This window comes from Mustela nivalis (assembly GCF_964662115.1).
Source record: "Mustela nivalis genome assembly, chromosome: 1".
Lineage (NCBI taxonomy): Eukaryota > Metazoa > Chordata > Mammalia > Carnivora > Mustelidae > Mustela > Mustela nivalis.
The window spans coordinates 143,059,769-143,082,157 of NC_139020.1; the positions used below are offsets into that span (position 1 = coordinate 143,059,769).

The 22,389-nt window shown below is 40.6% G+C and overlaps 1 long non-coding RNA gene across 1 annotated transcript in view; it reads right to left on the reverse strand.

Moving 5' to 3' along the window:
- The window catches only part of LOC309840785, a 34,216-nt gene extending 23,649 nt beyond the window's left edge, over positions 1-10,567 (reverse strand). The window contains exon 1 of the long non-coding RNA XR_014298787.1: positions 10,515-10,567. This is a non-coding gene — a long non-coding RNA (uncharacterized lncRNA). The remainder of the gene's footprint in view (positions 1-10,514) is intronic.
- Positions 10,568-22,389: the final 11,822 nt, after the last annotated feature.

The window sequence follows — 22,389 nt, forward strand, 5'->3', positions numbered from 1 at the left end:
GGATAGGATCCAGTGACGCTCCGGCCCCTATGACTGGATGCCATAAACTATGCATTTGCTCCCAGAATAGCCCTCCCCGGGGACCTGGGCTCTCAGTGGAACAGCATCTAACTATTCTTGGCTCCCCTTCCCAAGACGAGCCTGACCTTTCGTGGCTGCTGGAGAACACAACTGACTGGAGTCATGCAAGGCTCACCCAGGACATGCGCCCCAAAGCCAAGCTTCTCCAGGGCCTGGGCTCCAGGAGGCCTCCTCTGCTCGGTCAGCCTCTCAGACGCCAGCCTAGCTTAGGATAACCAGACATTCTTCTGATCTGTTTAAGTGTGGATGTTCCTTGGGAGTCTTAGAGGGCTTTGGGCTGTGAAGCTGGGCCTGACTTATTCACGTGCTTTAGGAGCCCTGAGTTCTTCCTTTTGGATAGCATCAACAAGGCCTAGGAAGGAGTCTCTTGGAAACAGCCTCTTGGTCACGCTCTGTGCATATGCTAACATGTTCTCAATACTGACTCCTAAGAAATAGCACTTTTTTGAAAGTAGTTTGCCATGAGGCAGCGAGGGGTAGAAGGACACACATACATTCTCTTTGATTACTTTCCACCATCTTTGGTCATTACATGTACATCGCTAAGTTCTACAGTTCTGCCCTAAAGGGGAAGGAAAGCTGTATCTCTGGGTGTAGAGTAAGAATTCTGTCACTTGAATGCCTCAAAAGCAGTTTATCTTGTTATTTCATAATCTTAAAGAAGTTATGGTCATGAAATTCTGGGAAAGGCAAAACTATGGGGACAGTAAAAAGATCAGGGGTTGTCAGGGCTTAGGGAAGAAGGGGGATGAATAGGCAGAGAGCACAGAGGAGTGTTAGGGGAGTGAAAAATACCTACATGACAGTGGGATGGTGAATAGATGCAATGATACATTTGTCCAGACCCATAGCATGTACAACACCAAGAGTGATTGCCATGTAAACTTGGATGCCGAGTGACGACAACATGTCAATGTAAGGTCATCAGTTATAACAAATGTGCCACCAGGAGTGGGAGGCTAAGGAGGCTGAGCATGTGTGGGGGAGGGAGTGCATGAGAAATTCTCCGTACGCTCCTCTCCGTGAGGCTGGGAATCTAAAACTGCTCCAAAAAATTAAAAATTGAAAAAAAAAAAGTCTCTGAAAAATGGTGGTAACAGAGAACACTTGATGGTATCAAAGAAATGTAAACAGATGGTTCCATGTAGAAATATAAAAGCAAACTCTTCCTGGGAGACAAAGTCTTTGCCTTCGGCTGTGCGTCGGTGTCCTGCGTGTAACTGGACAAGTTTAGACCACCTTGAGTTTCAGTGTCCTGGTTTCTAAAATGACAAAGTAGGGCAAGGCTCCTTGTCTATGAATTTTTGAATGCTAGAAGAGCATAAAAATTTGGCTTATTGTTAATTTAATTTATTGAACTGAATCCAGCTCTCATCTTCTATGGCGGCTCTTTTATGTGATTCCAGAAAAATCTAGGCTAAGCTAGAATGTTCTTTCAGTTGACCATTGTGCATGGCTTGCCTGCTGGCCTGAACTCTTGTCCTTCTGCATCTACATCTTCCCTTACCCCCTCAGCTCCTTTGCCCACCTGCAGTCCCAGCTCACCAGGCTTCTGCCCCATCCCAGATGCAGAATTTCAGAGAAGGCCATGATCTTGAGTATAAAGAAAGCATTTTGAAGAAAATGTTTCCCAGTGTGTTTACAAGGATTCTACACACATTCCGCAAAGTGCTGGGTTAAGCTTTAACATGCAGTCCCCTGGGAACGGGAGTACCCTGAGAGGAGAATGAGCATTGTTCTTTCCCGCATCGTGCCATGAGTGTTAGGGGCAAGGCCTTCAGATGAGCCTTTGGGAGAATATATAGGTAAAAACCTAAAAATATTTCCTACAGATTCATATTTTATACCAACAGGTAGGCTCTAAACAATAAGACAAAAATCATGTGTAGTCAAACTAACAGCAGGAAATACCCAAGAGTTCTCATCTTCTAGTATTCTAGTGTCGTATAAATGTGAACGATGTCCTCTACCTCCAACCCTTTCTTCCCCAGCACTGAAAGAAAAATAAATAAATAAATAAATAAAATTCTTTCTATAGTTGAATGCCAGAGTAGACAATTGGCTTGCCTTTAGGGGCTGGGTTATATATAAATATGTATATTATTTTTAAAAGAAGAATCATAATTAGTACAACAAGTTCACATTATGGGATGTGGGCTTATCCTGGGTCTTACACCTATTCCGTGGAATGGCAAAGGGAAAATAAGCTGTTTTCTTCATTTTCTCTCTCTTTGCTGACCTCTAATAGTTGGGGTTTTGTGTTAAAAGTTTGCATTATGACATTGCCTTGTATCTATAGGAAATTCAACATCAGGCCTCAGCAGAGTCAGTGCATAGGGCCAACTGGAAGGAAAGATTTCTGGGGCAACCTGAGAGTAGGCAGAACCCTTATAGGATGATAGGTTCTGAAAGAGGGAAAAGAGTTGTTGAGGCAGGAGATAATGAATGATGGGTGCTGGGCTCATGCTTCAAGGGAGCATAGGTCATCATCTCAGAAGGTCTGGCTCTGGATCCAGGAAGGTGTGACACTGGGCCTGGGGTAGAGCAAGAGCCTCCCTAACTGCAGAGGGCATGAGTATGAGAGATGGGCAGGCCCCCGTGGCATCACAGTGCATCCTTAAGTGAATTAGAGCAAGGTACTCCTTTGGCAGACAGCCCTGACCCAAGGTGCACAGCTTGGCACCAGCCTCTCAACTGAACTCCTGCCTCACCCCTCCACCCCTGCCCAGCACTTTTTAGTAGTGCTCAGACTGTGCAACACAGTGGCCTAGATGAGGAGAGCCACACCACAGGGGGAGCGATGGTCAAGATTTGTCTTAATCCTCTCGCTTTGTGAAACCAAGATGGTCTCAGGGCTTGGGGCGTCCCAGCAGGTGGGGGCTGCCGAATGCGGAGGAAGGCAGCCAGGTCTCTCATTTTGTGCACTGTGCTCGAGAACAATCCTTTAATCCCAAAAACAATCCCTGCAACAAGAAACACTGATTCTCCTTTTATTTAATTAGAGGACTGTTTTCTCATGAGCATTCTGCCTGATTTATGAATACCTATTGTTTAAAAAGTAATTGCGGATTCAGCACTGCTCAAGGGAAGTGGGACCATGTAGGCTCGTGCTGCTTACTTTACATTTTTCAAAGCTTATACTTAAATGTATATGATTCATTTTATTATGATGCTTAGAATCAAGGCATTCCAGGAGGCACTCCATGAGTATGTGTTATTTTTGATAGTTGTTAAGACATGTGGAGAAGGCTGCACCAAACCAGTCAGAACCCCGTCAGGCTGCAAGACAAAAAGTCTTGCAATTTGGAGCCGTGAGCAGGCTAAGGCTGAGTCTTCAAGATGCCCCCCAGCTTCAGACATTAACCCAATAAACAGGAGATCCATTTCAAATGAATGAAAGATTGAATCGTACTTTCAAGGACTTACTACCACCCAACGGCAATCAGGTACATTTTTCCGCAGATATCTTGATGTTCTCTAGACACCCACATGCATTTTAGAGAAAAGTTTACAGGTTTGGGGAAAATTGTACATGGTAGTGTCTGCCACCATGGGGCCAATTCATTTCAGTTTCCTTCCCTGAGGCATTAGGAGCTGGAACTCGACAGGCAGGCACGTGTGAGCTCAAACGAAAGCTCTAGCGTCATCATTTGATGTTTAATATCATGCATTCATCTTATCCTAACTTTATGATTTCTACCATCTTCCATCATTAACTCCCACCCTTCCCCCCGTCCCCCGCCACCAGCCAAAAGGAACTCCTTACTCACTCTTCCCCAACACGGAGCCAGGCTGTTCCACACCCTTGCCTTTGGCCGTGTTGTTTTTTTCTGCCTCATCTCTGTTCCCAAGGCAACGAGAATGACAAAAATGTCCAGGAGGCTAAGACTTATTTACAATTGCAACACTACATTTAATAGACATGAAGTAAGAGTGTTGGCCACACCCTAGTAGGAACACCATCTTCTCCTCTCAGAGAGCAAAATATTCAAATATACATTTACTCTTTCTCAACAGCTATTTACCTGGCACCTATTATGTCCTAGACTTTGTTCTGAGCATTGGAGATACAGCAGTAAAAACAAACTAAAACCCTTTCATTCACAAGGGCTCCCAAATAAATCTATTAACTGCTCTATGCTCAGAAATATATTTGGTTCCCCATTCTAACTCAAAAAAATACATGAAGTTACACAATTAACCTGAAATTATTCCATTAATATCTGGAAACTATTTATAGTTGGCATTCTAGTCATATATGTATGACTAGAGGGTGTTTGCACAATGTTCTCCAAAGTTCTAGTTGAATAGTCAACATTGCTTTCCATTGTCTGTAGGATAATTGCATATACTTATAGTTGGGGGAAAAAAAGTTCTGGTTTTAAAAACTGACAGAGTTTTAGAAAAATTTTCACTACTTAAAATTTTAAATTAAAGTTTTCAGGCTAGTTTTTTAATAAAACACATATACAGAAAAGTACACAGAACATAATTGTGACTTTCAGTGAATCACATGATGAATTTCTCAGAGCAGACTGCATGTTACCACCACTCAGATATAGAAAGAAAATATTACTGACACCCTCAGAAATATTGCTTGTCTTGTAGAAGTCAAAACACCCACCCTTCTCCGCAAAGTTGACATCTAATAATCTTAACTTTGACTTAGTTTTGAACTCCATATAAATGGGATTTAAAAATCTGTATTCTTACATGTCTGGCTTTCTTTGACACAACATGATGTTGTGAGATTTGCCCATGTTATGGTATGTGGCTGTATGCTAGTGTGTGAATATGCCACAGCTGATTTTCCTGTGCTATTCGTAATGAAACTTTCTGCTTCACTCTAACCCTTACTTATATAGAATTCATCTTTCAAACTTGAAATCTACACAAAGACCCATTTCCTCATTTTATTCATATTCTCACCTCTTGATGACATCGATCAAAGAATGAGTCTCTTTGGCTCTGGTATGTCAATTAAGCCTCTGTCCCTACAATGAAATAGTGAAAGTATGGTGTGTGTATGGATTTTAACTACCCTCAATAAGACTTTGCCAAAAATTTTCCCTAAACATGGTAAATTTCCTTCATCACCTCCTCCTGTAACTCTCAGAAGTCTATTCCCGTGCTAGAGTACGTAGTTCAGACTGATTTGGAATACGCTTCCATGTGAAAAGGGGTCCCATTTGTGGTTTCTAAATACATTGATTCTCATCCTGTCTTAGAGACCTGCCCTTGTGGACTCACAGATCACTAACATTCCACCTGTTTTTATAAAGTTACCATCTATAGATGAGTTTATGTTACATGGTTTTTGCCTGGTCAGCACTGAGCAGAAGGAAAAAAAAAAAAAGTCACCTCAACAGGCTAATGATGAAACAAATAGGATGGTCCTTAGCCAGCTGTGTCTGCCAAAGCTACAGGAGTGGATTTCTGAAATCTGTTGACTTGACAAAGAAGTTGGTCATTGCCTCCTGAGGTTTTCTTTATGTAGCACCCTGAGGAGAAGTCCCTGTCAGAGCTTTGTTCCAAAATCCGCTCTACTTCCCTGAGCAATTATACTGTTTTTACTTCAAAGAGCTTAAAATGTTAAAATAAGGTTTTCAGAATATGCAAAGCCAGATTCATGACTCAAAGGCACATTTTTCATTTTATCTCTGCTCATATCTTAACCTCACTATCTCTTTTCTTTTGCCCATTTTTTCCCCTTTTATCCATTTTTAGCTAGCAATCTTGAGCGGTACTGTAACCTGAAATAATATCTGAAACAAAGTAGAGGAGATAGTTCCTAACACATGAATTGTGTTATTACTGGTTTGTTTACTGACAGTTCTTGTGATTCAGAAGCACCACCATTTTGATCAGGACACACAGATGAGAAAATGAAAAGCCATATTATCTGTCAAATTTATCATGGTCTCTTGGGTTCAAACCATGCTATAATTATTTTCTAAATTAATCACAATCTCTCAAATTTTAAAATTCTATTTTTTTCTCTTTGAGGGATTACTTGATAACTTAGGAGAAAAATTACTGAGAGGCAGTTTTTCTGGAAACATTTTCATGCTTCTGCCTATCATTCTACATTATTGTCTGGTACAGAAAAATTTTTAAGATATTCTATTTAAAAGAGAAAAATAGTACCCTATGATTTTATTCCCTTGAATAAGCATAAAGTATCTCTAGGAAGATACACAAGTAACTGATAACAAGGGTTACCTGTTTGCGGGCTGGTAACTGACTGAATGGAAGAACAGATAAGGGTGAAATATTTCACTGTCTTTGTATTTTTTTTTTTTTTTTAGATTTTATTTATTTACTTATTTGACAAAGAGTGAGCACAAGAGAGGGAGCATCAGAGGGACAAGGAGAAGCAGGCTTCCCGCTGAGAAGGGCTCTATCCCAGAACCCCGAGATCATGACCTGAGCCAGAGGCAGAGGCTTGGTTAACTGAGCCACTCAGGCGCCCCTAACTGATGCTATCTTTACTAAGTTTTGGCATACGTTGACAAGTTACAAAATCAAGAACTTAAATAAACAAACAAAAAAATCATACAGAAAAAGTTTTCAGGGCGCCTGGGTGGCTCAGTGGGTTAAGCCGCTGCCTTCGGCTCAGGTCATGATCTCAGGGTCCTGGGATCGAGTCCCGCATCGGGCTCTCTGCTCAGCAGGGAGCCTGCTTCCTCCTCTCTCTCTCTCTGCCTGCCTCTCTGCCTACTTGTGATCTCTCTCTGTCAAATAAATAAATAAAATCTTTAAAAAAAAAAAAAAAAAAAGAAAAAGTTTTCAAAACAAAAGCACCTCTACCCCAGTAAAACCAGGACAATTATCATAAAAGCTATTTCTATATAGCAGTGTTTTTATATAGTTATGATGATGAGGCTTGAGAAGTCAATTAAATGCAATTATGTCAACATGCCAAAAATCTAATAGAGTAAATTTATCTATGTATATGTATGTGTATATATGCATGTGTGTGTGTGTGTGTGTGTATTTATTTATTTTTACTGTGATCTTCAAAGGGAAGGGTATAAATTTGCTGCTGGCCATTATAGAACAAGTTGCACTAGGCTGAGCAAAATAAAAACTAGACAACTGGAAAAAATGCATGTAACATTTTTTAAACATTGAGCTACAGGACAAAGTAGGACATGATCCTTGAGATAAGGAAACTAATGTGGGGAGTCCTAGAATCAACCCCACTTTCTGCCTCAAAGCATACTCCAGACCACAGTGCAGTAAGGGAAACCAAGTCTCTGGTGGTATACGAACTGAGCTAAGGAAACGGCCATCAGAGTCAAGGGAGGCTGGGGCAGCCGGAATCTGTGGGACAGACTGGAAAGGAGGAAGCCACACAGAGAAATAGCTCTGGAGATTGACATTAGGGTCTTAAGTGTGTTGCTGAATTCTGGGCCGCATAATGTAGGATAAAAATCCACGAGTCTGGGAAAAATGATTGGAGATCTGTAATCTAATCATTTTCCAGAGATCTCATGGAGCTGGCAGAAGTTTGCATCCTGGTAAGTCAGTGGGGAGAGTCCTCAGTGAATGCCAGAGCATTCAATAGAGACTCCAGAAGAGTAAATAGTATGCAAATAAGACTAAACCAGTCCTAGAATAAAAGCAACTTGAAGCCAGCTTTCCTATAGAACTTGCTACATTTATGGAAATGGGTTGTATTTGTATTGTGCAAGACACTTGCCACAAGATACGTGTGACTTCTGAGTACTCAAAATGTGGCCAGTGTGATTACGGAAATTAAATTTTTTTTTTAAGATTTTATTTATTTATTTGACAGAGAGAGATCACAAGTAGGCAAAGAGGCAGGCAGAGAGAGGAAGGGAAGCAGGCTCCCTGCTGAGCAGAGAGCCTGATGTGGGACTCGATTCCAGGACCCTGAGATCATGACCTGAGCCGAAGGCAGTGGTTTAACACACTGAACCACCCAGGTGCCCCCGGAAATTAAATTTTAATTGTCTTTAGTATTCACTAACAAATTTAAATAGCCACATGTGGCTAATAGCTACGTGTTACCCCTAACTTCAGACTCACTATAGCAACATTAAAAAAACTTGAAAACAATCTTCAGAAGGATCAAGCTCATTCTAAAATAACAACTGCCTTTGAGAATATAAAGTAATTACTTTTTATAAAAGAAAACAAGGGGCATCTGGGTGGCTTTGCCGGTTAAGCATACATATGACTCTTGATCTCAACTCAGGTCTCAGTCTCAGGGTTGTGAGTTCAAGTCCTGCATTGAGTTCCATGCTGGGTGTGGAACCTACATTAAAAAAATGAAAAACAGAAGGAAGAAACAAAAAGAAAACAAAATATTCGCTCCTGGCTCAACCATGTGACAAAAAGCAGACTGTAGAAATAACAGTGTTTGACTTCTAAGACTAGATCAGAAAGGCATTGGAGCTACCATCTTAGTCTCTTAAACCTTGATAAGAAAAGCCATCTGCCATGTTGGGGAAACTGAGCAACCCCTCCTCAATCCTCCCAGCCTCGCCAAAGGCTAGAACCAGCTTGCCAGCCATGTAGGTGAACTATGTTGGAAAAGATCCTCTGACCCCTGTCACTCCATCAGATAACTGCAGCATCAGGGACTTCTAACCACAACCTGATGACAAACTCTGAACTAGAACCAGTCAAGCCACTCCTGCATTTCTGGATGGCAGACAGGATTAAAGGCTATAAAAAATATGTCACTGCTCTTTCACACCATTATGTTTGGCAACATCTTTCCAAACACAGTATTAGATAACTCAGGCGATAGGGAATTATTTAATAACAGTAAATTTGACAAACCTAAATGAAAAAATACAAATTCCTCCAAACATACTAATTATCACGACTGTCACAAGAAAAAAATAGAATATATGAACAGCTTGATATCTATGAAAGAAAAGGAATTTGTCATTAAAATGTTCCCACAAACAAATTCCAGGCTCTGATGACTCACTTCACTGGTGAATTCTACCAAAGTGTTAAGAGAAAAGAAAATTATATGACTTCCTCCAAACTCTTCCAGAAAATAGAGGAGGAAAAAACATATCTAAACTCATTTTACAAGGCCAGCATAACTCAGATACCATATCCAGGAAAGACATTAAAGAAAAGAAAGCCACAGACTAATATTCCTCAGGAACATAAACTCAAATATCCCTAAGAAAATACTAGCAAATTGAATCCACTTATAAATAGAATAATGCATCATGACCAAGTGAATTTTTCTCAGGATTACAAAATTGGACTAACATTTAAAAATCAATTAACGGAAAATGTTTTGAAATTAAACATTGATAATGGTTGCAAAACCTAAAGAATATACTAAAAATCACTGAATTGTATACTTGAAAAGGATAAACTTTAATGGCATGTGAATTATATCTCAGTAAAGCTATTACAAAACTTGCAATTAGTATAAGTCATCAAATTAAGAGAAAAAGAAGGAAAATTCATGATTGTCTTAAAAGATGAATAAGAAGTACTTAACAAAATTCATCTCCCACTCATGTTAAAAACTCAGAGAAAGTTAGAAACTTAGCCTGATAAAGAAAATCTAAGAAAACAAACTGCAGATAACATCATCCTTGAAGGTGAAATGCTGAATGCTTTCTTCCTAAGATCAGGAACAAGGCAAGGATATCCACTCTCACCATTTCTATTCATCATTGTGCTAGAGATCATAGATAAGGCAAGAAAAATAAATAAAAGGACAAAGCAAAACTGTCTTTATCTACTGACAACATAAGGGTCTCTAGAAAAAGCCCTAATATAATCTAAAAAAAAAAACAAAAAAAAGCTGTGCTAACCAATGAGTTTAGCTATTTTGCAAAATGAAAAACCAACTCACAAAAGTCTATTGAGTTTTTTTATACTAACAATGAACAACTGGAAATTGAAATTGAAAAATAAAACAACTTTGTTTATAAAAGCAAAGACATCCATTTTTAGCCAAGATGGAATAACGGGTACCCTTCTGCCCAAAACGTTTTTTTTAAAAAGGACAAAATATATGGAACAAAAGTTTTCAAGATCCTAGATACCAGATAAAGAAGGCCTGTAATTCCTGAGAGACAGAGAACAAACGAGGTGAGTCATCCAGTTGCTTCATACTGTCATGAGACAGTTTCCAGGCTGTGGTGAAGCGGGGGGCAGGGCGGGAGGGTGCCCAGGGAAAGGACTCCCTGAGTTGAGGAGATGAACTTAGGCATCCAGAAGGACCATGGCAGACAGAATTTACCAGACAACCTACTGCGAAGAGATAACTGAATACAGAGAGAACGTGGAATTTCGGCAGGGTGTGTAACAGAATACTGCTCAGTGCATGAATGGGAAGAAACTGCCAGAACCCACAGAGAGAATTAGAGGTAATAGTTCCCAGCACTCACACTAGTCTAGAAACCATACCATTATCTACCTACCGGAGTGGAAACCCTCCTGATTCATTGGGCAAGGGGTAGATGGCCAATGTGTCTCGTCCAAGTAGTGCCCGACAAAACTTGAAAGCAAGACTCTAAAAAATCAAACTGTTTCCAAATGACTTCACTGCAATCCTGGCGCCAATCTTAAGGATATTTATAGGAATACAAAAATATCCAGCTCTAACAACACAGTTTTACAGCAGTGGAAGGTCAATAAAGAATTACCATGCGTAATGATACAATAATAACATAAGGGAACACTATGCAGCTGTGAAAAAACGTAAAGATGAAGAAAATCTCTCTGAAATAACATGGAATGATTTCCAAGACAGTTTACAGCGAAAAAAATGCTAAGCCCTAAAAAATTGTCTAAAATTGTTTGTTACACTTTTTTAAAATTAAATTTTATTTATTTGTCAGAAAGAGAGAGAGAAAGAGCACCAACAGAGGGAGCAGCAGACAGAGGGAGAAACAGGCTCCCTGCTGAAAAAGGAACCCAATTTGGGACTCGATTCCAGACCCCTCTAGGATCATGACCTGAGCCAAGGCAGGTGCTCAACCGACTGAGCCACCCAGGCATCCCAGTAGGTTAGGCTTTATAGAAGAAAGGAATATAAGATTGTACACCTGTATCTGCTTATTTGTCTAACAGTGATTCTCTCCTGGCTACATTCCTGAAGAAGGAATTCTGGAAAGAGAAACTGGAGACTAAGAAAATGGTTAGCCACAGGGGTTTGTGGGAAAAGGTTGGGAATAAAGAGATGAGGGAATAAGGTACCAGGGTTGAAGGGGGAGTATACTTCCTTGAATATAACTTTTGAGCAAACTCTGACTCCTAAAACTGTAGTAACATTTCATACATCCTTCAAATACCCCAAAATTACACAAATTATTAAAAGCAATCAGGACATGAGGGTAACTCAAAATGGAATACAAACACTAGCAAGTGAACCTGACTCTACTACAGATAAATACACACCCACACCTAAGGGTATGGGAAGGAAAGAACTATGCAAAGTCACTCTGGAAACCTGTGTCTTGACTGGATTCTCTAAGGCTAAAGACAAAAATAAACATTAAAATCTAGTTAACTAATTTTTTGTTTTTGTTTTTAAACAAAGGTAATGTCTAGGGATTTGGAAATTACCTTATCTTTATAATGAAAAAAAAAAAGAATAGATCATAGATAATGAGATCCAGGGTTTCTTAATGTTAAAAAAGGAATTTATAAAGAAGGAAAGAGGGAGGCCTAAAATAACCTTCATGGTAAATAGAGATAGCAGTATTAACTCATGACTTTTTTTAGTATTAACTCATGATTTTTAATGTATGTCTATAGACAGACAAAATGTATATGTACATATGGATGAGTATACATATATAAAATAACTAGCTGTTTTTGCCTGAAGGTCAGAGCAATGATAGCCCAATAACAATGAAGCCACCTAACACTAAGATACTGGCTCTAAATACTTCATTCAAATGAAAGCAACCAGGGCTCCATCGAGAAGTGATTAATTCTAGGGCTGGAGCATTGTAAATGTAAAGTGAACTAGAAGAAAAGATTTATAAAAGAATATATAAGTAAAAAAAAAAAAAAAAAAGGAACGAGGAACATGATGTGGGGCCAGAAAGTTAAGAAAATATTAAAAAGTTGGGGGGAGTCTTGATAAAAGAACACAGTAGCCCACCTGAAGGCCTTCATCTCCCAAACTGGAAAAATGTTAGCAACAAAATTTTAAGAATGAATCTGGATTTTAATTCATGAACAAACATCCATGAGTCCTTATTGATATACATAGATAATGAAACATGTAAGGAAATATAGGAGAAGAGATAGTTCTTCCTCACAAATAGTATACAAATTGGTAAATGGAGAAAGGAGGAAAGAGTCATTACTATAAATACACCATAGAAATAAATGATGCAGACAAGATTTGGGAAACGTTGGTTGCTACTCACTCCAGTATAATTTGCATACAGTAAAATGCTCCATTTTATGTAGATAGCTCAATGACTTCTGACAAATATATACACCTATGTATCCATCATAAAAATCATGATTTGGAATACCTTCATCTTTTGAAAAAGTTAAAGTTCCCAGCATAACCCTTGCAGTTTATCTGTCCCATCCCTGGGTCAAGACCACCACCGATCTGCTGTCACTATATATTAGTTTGGCTTTCTCTAAAATTTTATATTATATTACTCTAAAAGCATTCTGACCTAAGCTGTAAAGTCAATCAACAAACTCTAAAGAGAATACAAAGAATACAAAGGTTTTCTTGCTTTTCTTATGTTCTCTGAAAACATACCATATAATCTCTAGGCCTCAAGCTAGGCTTCATTTGGAAGGAGATTCTCCCTGTAATAGTGAAGATTCAGAGAGAAAAAAACAGAGCCTATGTCATGTTGTGCAACAGATGAAATTTAATGTTGGACATATCAGCTGCTACCAGCTCTAGGGCTGGAAGGACAATAGGAGGAGATGTTGTAGCACAGCTGGCTTGAAACCCCATCCAATGCTAGAGTTGCCTGGAGAGACTAGAACCAGGCAGGAGGGCTGCTTTCCTCTCCTACCTTTCCTCCAGGGTGTCTTGTTGGTTGAGCATTGGTGGAAGCAGGTGGCAGAGGAGCCTGGAAAAGGCGGTGTGGCAGGAGCAGCCCCTGCAGTGCTAGGTCAAGCAGGGGAAGGCCAGGAAAGGGGTTTCAGGGCAAACGGGCAAACAACCAACCCCCTCCCAACGTGAAAGGCTACTTTACCTTCCATTTTGGGGGGAAAAAACTGGAGGGAAAAATGGGGTGGTATGGGAGGTTCGAGGTTCTAAATATTTTATCTTGACCTTCTCAAGGAAGGTGAAAGGGGACAAGTCATTTCATTTCAAAACACCTCCCTGGGGTGTTTTGTAAAATAATGAAAATAGGCCAAGAACGAATCACAGAACCAGAGCCAGATGAACACGAAGAATTCTCTGTGCTTCAAATCTTACCTTGGAGGGTCATTCCATTTTGAGTAGAAAATGAAACAAATCGTAAGTGAAAAGAGAACAAATATTTTAACATCTGAGCATTCCTCTTTGTAAAATTAAATAAAGCAGAGAGACTGATAGAACAACAGCCAAGACATTTATCTTTTAGAAATGCCGAAGTATCACTAAGCAAATAATAAGCCAGAGAAAGCAAACATTCGTTTTCCTGCTATTTCAGGGTGTGATCCTAATTCCTTCAATTCAGCATATTTGTGAACCGCCTTGCCCTCCTTCCTGCACTCTCTTGAGTCTTCCGTCCTTGCAGGATGCCAGGGTGCCGCTCCTTCACACATGTTGTTCTTTCTTAATAAAGTAATAGCCGACACAGTCCGCCCTCTACAGTGTAATTACGTTAGCCTGGTGTTATTGATTTTGTTGCTAAAGTCTGAGAGTCCACTAATGCTCCATGGAGGGAGGAGTAGGAAGTGGGGGAGGGAAGAGCCTGTTCTTATAATTTTCCCATAAACCAGATGTTTTCTTTAACTCTTACATCTTTAAAATATTTTCTCTTGAGAGAAAAAAAAAAGGATTAGAACAAGTTTCAGATGCCAATTCGTATTTTCTCAGCATACCACAAGTACACGCCCAGATAACTGAGTGTGCAGAATTCATGCCTGTGGGTACTCATGTATCTGCCCTCATTTGATAAGCTACCCGTGTAATGCAAGTAAAACCTGTCTCTTTGGTCGACTAGATATTCCTCACTTCTTGGTAATTCTGTTTCAAGTGCCTTTGCTGCATTAATGCCCCCCCACTCAACTTAGTGGGGTAAAACAACAACTTATTATTTCACAGGTTTTATGGGTTGAGAATTTGGCTATCACCTGGGCTCAGCTGGGAGGGTTCACCCAGAATATCACCCCTCCAAGGATGGCTGCTTTGGGGTAGTTAGATTTCCATAGCAATGGGTATCTCCCAGAACAAGTGTCCCAAGAGAACCAGAATGCTGAGTGGCCTTTCATGCCCCAGCTTTAGAGGTCCTATAACTTCATTTCCTCCGTATTCTATCACAGTGGCTCTCAACCAGGGGCAATTTTGATCCCCACAGAAAGTTTTCCAATGTTTGAATCTACTTTTGGTTTGTACAACTGGGGACAGTGGGGGATAGGCTAGAAGCATCTAGCGCCTCCAGCCCTGGGTGCTGGTACATATTTTACAAGGCACAGGATAGCCCCCAATAGCAAAGAGTCTGTGGCCCAAGGTGCCAACAGCAGTGAGTTTGAGAAACCCTGCTTCATTCTGGCAGCCACAATCTTCCAGAGCCATGGAGAAGAGAGGGATCATGGGGCCTGATTCTCAATGAGAGGAGAGTAAAAAATTTGTGGGCAGTTTTATTTTTATTTACTTTTGTTTGCTTTTAAATATTTTGTTTATTTATTTGACAGAGAGATAGAGCGCAAAGTAGGCAGAGTGGAAGGCAGAAGCAGGCTCCCCGCTGAGTGGGGAGCCTGACCATGGCTCCATCCCAGGATCTTGGGGATCATGAGCCAAGCATGACTCTGCTCAACTGACCAAACCATTCAGGCACCCCCGTGGGTAGTTTTAAAAACCACCACAAAGTTGTTAGTTTGCTTTCTTTTTTCTAACGGAGAGACCAAGTTTTCTAACAATTTGAAGCATTGGAGATAAATTCCAAAATGTGAGCAGAAGCTGAAATTGGTTCAAAGCCATGTAGACACAAAAATGCCGGTCCCTAGATCAATTGACAGAACCAAACAGGAGAGCCTAGGTGCACCTATCAGTTCTATACTTTGACGTTTGCTTTTTTTTTTTTTTTAATTTTAAAGATTTTATTTATTTGAGAACAAGAAAGAGTGAGAGAGAACAGGAGGAGGGGGAATGGCAAGCGGAGGGAGAGGGAGAAGCAGGGTCCCCACTGACAGGGAGCCCAATGTAGGGCTCGATCCCAAGGCCCTGGGATCATGACCTGAGCTGAAGGCAGACACTTAACCGACTGAGCCACCCACGCCCTGACGTTATTTGCTCTTGACTCACATTTCTACTTCTTTTCACTTGTTCCAATATTGTCCAGCTTCAGATAGATGTTATTTTTAGACTTTAGGGTGGTTATATTTAAACATAATTTCCAGCCGGCCTGCCTGAAATGTAGAGCACATTTTTAAGCCCCAGGGCTCTAAGGAGAGGAAAATAGCATCGCTGTATATCAGGGGGATGCGTGTCCAGACATCTGCAGCCCCACTACCTGTGGACAGTTTCTCTCTCTGTCTCTTCCCGTTGAGGAATGGCTGACTCAGCAAGGAAAGAGCCTCCCTCGAGACTACTCCTAGAACCGGGGTGATGTGTGGTGGCGGTAGCTGGAGGCAGCGGATGCCACTGAGCCTGCCGACTAGTTTCCTATCATGGGAAATAAGAATTTAAGACAGCTCGTCGTTGGGGTAACTGGGTGGCTCAGTTGGTTAGGTGTCTGACACTTGATCTCAACTCAGGTGAGTTTCAGCTGTGTGATGAGAGAGAGGAGGAGATAATCACACCAACAGCTTTGTATTTTTTCTTGTTTTCCTTTTACTGTTTTCTAAAGAATGTGTATAGACATTCCTTCACTTGTTCTAACATTCTAACCGTCTTTCCTACTGTCTCCATATAAAGCACCCGACTTCTTATTTCATTTTCTTCAGATGATAAAAGAGGGAGATAATCTGGGTTTGTTCCAGTGTTCATCAGATACTTCTGGAGCAACTCTTACTTCCATGTTCTATTCTGAGTATTGGACAGAGAGACACAAACTCGCTGACGGAACCCCGGGGATTACATGACCCAACATGGTCTAGTGGGAGATAAGCCCAACTGATACTTATATATAATAATATTATATAATAATGTAGATCTTATTCTGATGTATAACTCAAACATAAATCTATATTTGTATGAATTACAAATGAGGAAAGAATCTATCGATGCTTAAAGTGTCGGGAAGCCTTTCTAGAGTCAAATAAATCTAAATCAAGAGTGAATTAGAGTGAATATTACGCCTCCATCAGAAAGGATGAATACCCAACTTTTGTATCAACATGGACGGGACTGGAGGAGATTATGGTGAGTGAAATAAGTCAAGCAGAGAAAGTCAAGTATCATATGGTTTCACTCACTTACGGAGCATAAGGAATAACATGGAGGACACTGGGAGAGGGAGAGAAGTGAGTTGGGGGAAATCGCAAGGGGAGACAAACCATGAGAGACCGTGGACTCTGAGAAGCAAACAGGGTTTTGGAGGAGCAGGGTGGTATGGGGAATTCTGTGAGCCTGATGGTGGGTATTAAGGAGGGCACATATTGCATGGAGCACTGGGTGTGGCACATAAACAATGAATCTTGGAACACTGAAAAAATTAAATTAAAAAAACTTTTTTAAAAAGTGAATTAGATGCAAAACTGTTGAGGTGAAGTAGGGAGTGGGAATAAAGCAAAGTAGATAAAGTCTCCTTTTTAGGTTCAACATTGTTGTTTTTGTGTTTTGATCTATCATTGGATTTTCTCCCTGTTTGTATACGAATTAAAGATGGTAGACACAAATTCACAAATCTTTATATAAAAGTGTCAAGTAATTTAGCATAGGTGTGGGGTATTTGCTTCGTACACCTTAATTTTACTGCATGTGGGTATGTGCCATTATAATATTATATCCTTTTTATCTGTTTTGCCCTGCTTTATATAATCCAGGAACAATTCATCTTATTCCTTTTCATCTCAGGTGTTTTTTGTTTGTTTGTTTGTTTTTAAAGATTTTATTTATTCATTTGACAGAGATCACAAGTAGGCAGAGAGGCAGGCAGAGAAAGAGGGGGGAAGCTGGCCCCTGTTGAGCAGAGAGCCCCAGGTTCAATCCCAGGACCCCGGGACTATGACCTGAGCTGAAGGCAGAGGTTTTAACCCACTGAGCTACCCAGGTGCCCCCTGTTTATTTGTTTTTAAGATCAACCATAGATCACACTCACCAGAGACCTAAGGTGCTCCTTTTAACCAAGCTCCAGAAGCTGACCTCATGCCGTAAACACTTAGCTATCACTTCTAACAGCTCCATATTTGCCTCAAAAAAGCCACAAAGCTGCTTTAATTTTCATCTCTGGGTAGTCTCCTAAATAACAAAGACATCTGTTAGTAATGTGAACAATGGCAAGTTTGCTAATTGCCTTCACTATTCAAACACCGCCTGACTAAACTGGGCTTTGTTTTTCAGAAAAATGGATTCTCTACCTTTTTGCCATACTTGATAAGATGCTCCAAGCCGCAATGCCAGTTAGACAGAGACAGCCTTCCAAACTGCAGACATCAGTGCTTGGTGAATCATCTGGGGAAAAAAGGAAGGTTTTAAATGAGAAGGAAAGATACAACAGGACTCTAAAAATAATAATTGGGGTTTTCAATACACCACTCTTTTCCTCTCCGCACCCAAGCAAGCAGAGTGAGAATCAGTAAGGGCCCAGTTAAACCCAGTTTTGGGGGGGGCCCCATGGTCTAGCCCAGGGCTATTGCTCTACACTCTCTCCTAGGGTTGCTCACAGACCAGTCTTTGATCTGACGCCTGAGCTCCCACCACATTCTCACCTCTCACTCACTCTCCAATTTTTGTTTTTATTCTCCTGACTTCTGTTCTCATTTTTTTGCTCCATTTGCCCCTACTTCGTGTTTTGACTTGATTGTTTACGATGTAATCATAGGTATAGACTTATCTTCAGAAATATCAACTATCAGCGCAGGTTCAAGCTCATGGCCTCACGCTCCTTACCCCCAGGATTCCTGTTCCTAAGACTGCCTCACCCAAACGTAGACCCTTAATATGTCTCACATGAAACCCAAAAGTGGAAATTTATCTGGAAACAATATAATGCCCCGGTTAAGATTGCAGAACATAGAGACAGACATACTTGGATTTAAATATCAGCTCTGTGAATTACCAGTTATGTGACATTTACAAGTTCAGTCACAATCCTTTAGATGTTGATAGCATCTACCTCCTGGGTTTATAAGAACTAAAGATAAAAATGAAAATGATTTTCCTATAGGCAAATAGATACCGTTATTAATGTCATTATTAGCATTATTGGCAGCACCATAAAAGCAATAATGAATTATAATAAAGGGCTTTTAAAATTATCTTGTGTTTTTTATAATTCCCAGTGATAATCACATTAGTACCCTCTCCTCTAGGGTGCACGCTCAGTAAACACAAGCAGATTGATCGGATGTGTTCATAGTGAGGTCATTTCAAACTGGGAAAACAATTTTTGGTAGTGTCACAAATTGTGGCCATTTAAGATATTTATCTGAAGTGGAAACAATGCCATTACTTAACAATTCTCTTTGTTATCAGGGTTTCCCAAATATTTTATTTGACATTACAAATGAGGAAATCATCATTTAATAAAAAATTCAAACTCCGTTTTCTATCTTTACAATCATGCACTGTTCCCTAAATCAGCAAGTCTCAAACTTCAATTTGCCTCAGGGTTCCTAGAACCTGCCCCCAGACAGATTGGTGTGCCATGAGCCAGGAATCTGCATTTTTAACAAGTATCCCATATTATTCTTTTTTTTCCCCTAAGATTGATTTATTTATTTATTTATTTATTTATTTATTTATATGACAGACAGAGATCACAAGCAGGCAGAGAGGCAGGCAGAGAGAGAGGAGGTAGCAGGCTCCCCACTGAGCAGAGAGCCCGACTCAGGGGTTGATCCCAGGATCCTGGGATCATGACCTGAGCCAAAAGCAGAGGCTTTAACCCACTGAGCCACCCAGGCACCCCCATATTATTCTTACTATGGTGCTGCCCAGACCTCAAACTCGAGGACAATTATTTTGAATAGACAAGGTCAGAAAAAAAAAAATCTTAAACTCACGTGTTATTATTTTTAATTGAGATACAGTTCACTTATTAATTTCAGGCTTATGACATAATTCAATATTTGCATATACTGAATAATCGGCATGGTAAGTCTGGTTAATATAAATGACTATATGTAAGTACAAACTTTTTTCCTTGTGTTGATAACTTTTAAGATCTGCTTTCTTAGCAACTTTCAAATACACACAGCAGTTTTACTAACCAAAGTCACCGCCTTGTATATTACACACGCTCATTAATTTTACAATGGAAGCTTAGACATTTTGACTCTTTTCACTCCCCCTACACCCTCCTCTGGCAACCACCAATCTATCTTCTGTTATCTGTAAGTTTGATGGTTTAAAAAAGCATGCTTGATCACTACGTTTGTATCTTTAGAATAAATACCCAGTAGTGCAATTGCAGGGTCATAGGGCAGTTCTATTTTCAACATTCTGAGGAACCTCCATGCTGTTTTCCAGAGTGGCTGCACCAGCTTGCATTCCCACCAACAGTGTAGGAGGGCTCCCCTTTCTCTGTATCCTTACCAGCATCTGTCATTTCCTGACTTGTTGATTTTAGCCATTCTGACTGGTGTGAGGTGATATCTCATTGTGGTTTTGATCTGTATTTCCCTGATGCCGAGTGAAATGGAGCACTTTTTCATGTGTCTGTTGGCCATCTGGATGTCTTCTTTGCAGAAATGTCTGTTCATGTCCTCTGCCCATTTCTTGATTGGATTATTTATTCTTTGGGTGTTGAGTTTGCTAAGTTCTTTATAGATTTTGGACACTAGTCCTTTATCTGATATGTCGTTTGCAAATATCTTCTCCCATTCTGTCAGTTGTCTTTTGATTTTAACTGTTTCCTTTGCTGTTCAAAAGCTTTTGATCTTGATGAAATCCCAATAGTTCACTTTTGTCCTTGTTTCCCTTGCCTTTGGCAATGTTCCTAGGAAGATGTTGCTACCCTATGACCCAGCAATTGCACTACTGGGTATTTACCCTCAAGATACAAACGTAGTGATCCGAAAGGGCACGTGCACCCGAATGTTTATACCAGCAATGTCCACAATAGCCAAACTATGGAAAGAACCTAGATGTCCATCAACAGATGAATGGATCAAGAAGATGTGGTATATATACACAATGGAATACTATGCAGCCATCAAAAGAAATGAAATCTTGCCATTTGCAACAACATGGATGGAGATCGAGCGTATCATGCTTAGCAAAATAAGTCAAGCAGAGAAAGACAACTATCATACGATCTCCCTGATATGAGGAAGTGGTGATGCAACGTGGGGGCTTAAGTGGGTAGGAGAAGAATAAATGAAACAAGATGGGATTGGGAGGGAGACAAACGATAAGTGACTCTTAATCTCACAAAACAAACTAAGGGTTGCTGGGGGGAAGGGGGTTGGGAGAAGGGGGGTGGGGTTATGGACATTGGGAAGGGTATGTGCTTTGGTGAGTGCTGTGATGTGTGTAAACCTGGCAATTCACAGACCTGTACCACTGGGGATAAAAATATATGTTTATAAAAAATAAAAAATTAAAAAAAAACATGCTTGATTACAAAGGCTTTTAACCTATTTATCTTAGTAATTGCTGCCATCTCCATTTCCTCTCTCCATGTAGATAAACAAAAGGGTTGGCCAATGGCAGAAAGAGGTATTTTGTTGCTTCCATTCACAAGTTAGTTTAAGAAGACATTTTTGGGAGGAGTCAAGATGGCGGAGAAGTAGCTGGCTGAGACTGCTTCAGCTAGCCGGAGATCAGCTAGATAGCTTATCTAAAGATTGCAAACACCTGAAAATCCATCGGCAGATCGAAGAGAAGAAGAACAGCAATTCTGGAAACAGAAAAACAACCACTTTCTGAAAGGTAGGACCGGCAGAGAAGTGAATCCAAAGGGACGGGAAGATAGACCCCGGGGGGAGGGGCCGGCTCCCGGCAAGCGGCGGAGCAACCGCGCACAAAATCAGGACTTTTAAAAGTCTGTTCCACTGAGGGACATCGCTCCAGAGGCTAAACCGAGCGAAGCCCATGCGGGGTCAGCGTGGCCTCAGGTCCCGCAGGGTCACAGAAGGATCGGGGGTGTCTGAGTGTTGCAGAGCTTGCGGGTATTGGAACGGGAAAGCCGGCTACAGAGACAGAGCCGACAGTAAGCTCACAGCTCAGTGTTACCTTGAACCGGTCGCAGGCTCGGTGAGCTCGGAGCGTGGCTGGAGGTCAGGCAAACAGGAGTAACTGGGCGCTGTTCTCTGAGGGCGCACTGAGGAGTGGGGTCCTGGGCTTTCGGCTCCTCCGGGCTGGAGACCAGGAGGCCGCCATTTGTATTCCCGTCCTCCAGAACTCTACCGAAAGTGCTTAGGGAACAAAAGCTCCTGAAAGCAAACCCGAGCGGATTACTCACCCCGGCCATGGGTAAGGGCGGTTTAATTCCGCCTGGGGCAAAGACACTTAAGAATCACTACAGGCCCCGCCCCCAGAAGATCAACAACAAATCCAGCCAAGACCAAGTTCACCTACCAAGGAGTGTGGTTTCAATACAAAGGAGAGCAGCAGAATTCCAGAGGAGGAGAAAGCCAAGCACGGAACTCATGGCTTTTTCCCTGTGATTTTTTTTTAGTCTTGCAGTTAATTTAATTTTTTTCTTTTTCATTTTTCATTTTTTTTTTTTTTCTCGCCTTCGGGTAAAAATTTTTTTTTGACTGTTACCTTTTTCTTTTTAACGATTTTTTACTAGTTTATCTAATATATATATTTTTCTTTTTTACATTATTCTTAGGTGTTTTCTTTTCTTTTTTTTTCTTTTTCTTTTTTTTCTTTCTTCCTTTTTGAACCTCTTTTTATCCCCTACTCCCCCCTCACGATTTTGGATCTCTTCTATTGGGTTAAAGCATATTTTCCTGGGGTTGTTGCCACCCTTTTAGTATTTTACTTGCCCCTTCATATACTCTTATCTGGACAAAATGACAAGACGGAAAAATTCAACACAA